The sequence below is a fragment of the Coenobita brevimanus genome, chromosome 2, assembly GCF_032717465.1.
Source record: "Coenobita brevimanus isolate Jiangsu-jjx chromosome 2, ASM3271746v2, whole genome shotgun sequence".
Taxonomy (NCBI): Eukaryota; Metazoa; Arthropoda; class Malacostraca; order Decapoda; family Coenobitidae; genus Coenobita; species Coenobita brevimanus.
In genome coordinates this window covers 2,577,501-2,580,000 of record NC_136955.1, presented here as the reverse complement: position 1 = coordinate 2,580,000, position 2,500 = coordinate 2,577,501, and positions in this window count along the sequence as shown.

Sequence of the window (2,500 nt, the reverse complement as noted above, 5' to 3'; positions counted from 1 at the left end):
GAGAGAGAGAGAGAGAGAGAGAGAGACTAGAAGTGAGGGAAAGAAGGATAGAATTCAAGCGAGGGAGGGGGGAGGGAGAGGTATTGGGTGAGGGAGGAGGGAGGGAGGATATAATGCTGGAGGTGGACGGGGAGGGGAGGTAAGAATGAGGAGGAGAGATTCTGAAGGAGATTTGGAAAGGGAAGGGAGGGAGGGAGGAGAGGAGGTGTTTTGAAAGAGGGAAGGAGGTATTGCGCAAGGGGGAGAGAGGGAAGGGGAGGGGGGGTGGGAGGGAAAGAGAGAGGAGGGAGGGAGGGGAAGAGAGAGGAGGGAAGGAGGTATTACGAAAGGAGGAGTGAGGGAAAGTGAAGGAGAAAGGGAGGGAAAGAGAGAGGAGGGAAGGAGGTATAACGAAAGAAAGAGAAAGTGGGAGAGGGAAGGAAAGAGGAAAGAATATTTTGAAAGAGGGAGGAAGTGAAAGAGAAGAAGGAGACGAATGTGAAAGGGAAGGGAGGGAGAAGGCAGAAATGACAGGTAAAGAAAGGGAAATGGGATTTAGGGAGAGAGAGAGAATTCGAAAACAGTGTAAACAGCAACAGTCTTAATGGTTCCTTCAAGTATATTAATTTTATTGTAGGGTAGGTTGTATCTAAGGTTTGAAATTAATAAGACAAGGATAGCAAAGCAAAAGAGGTTTCTCCTACCCATCAAGCCCTCTGGTCGAAACTGGCAGGGGAAAAAATGAGAAGGATTACCGAACAACGTAAAAGAGAGAGAGAAAAAAAAAAAATCTAGGAAATTTCATAGGAGAGGATGAAAAGAAATCTTATTCAGTACTGTCCTAACCTGAAAGTACCATCCTATCAGCATTAGGTACACTGGGCAACATTATGAACCCGGTACAGCATCAGTGTATAGCAGAGGTCTAGCGTTTGGTACACTTGTCAACCTTACTATGATTGCATGTTTGTTGGTGGTACTGGCATGAATGAACGCAGGTGTCAGATATTAGTTGAAATGACTGTGTGTGTGTGTGTGTGTGTGTGTGTGTGTGTGTGTGTGTGTGTGTGTGTGTGTGTGTGTGTGTGTGTGTCGGAAAACGTAGCAAGACCTCCACACAGACACTGTCCCAGGTGCATGTGTGGCCAGCTGTACATGTGGGTCCTGTACACAGTTTACATCGTAGTATTTTTCGTGGCTGGATACCTTTAGCTTGGGTTAGAAGTTAAATGAATCCTTCTCTAAATGATTTATAAATGTTAGTATTACAGTCTTCGTCATTGCAAGGCGTTTTTGTGTTTGCGTCTCTGTTGTTGAAGATATAATTTGCTTCTCGTGAGTGGAAGAGTTTGCCAAGGAGGGAGGAAGAGTAGTGAAGAAAGGGACGGTGAGGGAGTGAATGGTAGAAGGGAGAGTGGAGGATGGAATGGGAGGAAGAGAAGGTAAGGGAGAGTGAATGATGATGGGTGAAGGAGTGAATAATAGAAGGGAGAGTGGAGGATGGAATGAGAGGAAGGGAAGGTAAGGGAGAGTGAATGATGAAGGAGGGGGTTAGAGGAAGGGAAGATAAAGGGTAGTGAGTGAAGGAGGGAATGAGAAGAGAAATGAATACTGGGAGAGTGGAAGGAAGGAAGCGTGAAGGAGGGAGGGAGGAAGGAAATATATCAAGTTAAAGGATGGAAGAAAGAGGGAGAGGAGCAAATAATAATGGATGGGAGGGAGAAAAACAGAGAAGGAAGGAAGAAGGAAAAATGTAAAAGCTGGGAGTATAAGGTTTGAGAGAGAGAGAGAGAGAGAGAGAGAGAGTGAGTGAGTGAGAGAGAGAGCGAGAGGAAAACAAGCAAGAGGAGAAAGTGATTTAAGGATAATCTGCTTTTGTTATTGTGTTCCTCTCTCTCTCTCTCTCTCTCTCTCTCTCTCATCATCATCATCCTTCAGTCTAAGTCGTCGTCTTCCTCCTCCTCCTCCTGATCATCATCATCATCCTTGGGTATGTCTCTGTCAGTCCTCCTCCTTCTCCTTCCTTCTCTTCCTTCCTCTTCCTCCTCCTGCTCCTCCTCTTCTTCCTCCCCCTTCCCCTTCCTTCTCTTCCTCCTCCCCCCATTTCCTTCTTCCTCCTCCCCCCATCTCCTTCCTTCTGCCACCTTTATCTTCCTCCTCTTCCATTCTCCCTCCCCCTCTTTCTCCCTCGCCTCCTAATATCCATAATGGTAATAATATGCTACAACAGACCAGGTTTGAGTCGCCTCCGATATATATGAGACCACCCTTTTTCTTGCCCGTTTTCTTCACGCCCTCTCTCCCTCATTCATCCTCCTCTCTCTGTCTCCCCCTTTCTCCCTCCTTTCTTCTCCGTCTTCTTTATCTCTCTCATTTGTTCTTCCTTTCTCTCCCTCCCTCCTTTCTCTCTCCTATGATCTTCCTTTCTCTGTCTCCCTCCCTTTTCTCTATATAATTCGTATATTCTTCCTTTCTCTCCCTCCCTCATCTCTGTCTCCTTCCTGTGTTCTTCCTTTCTCCG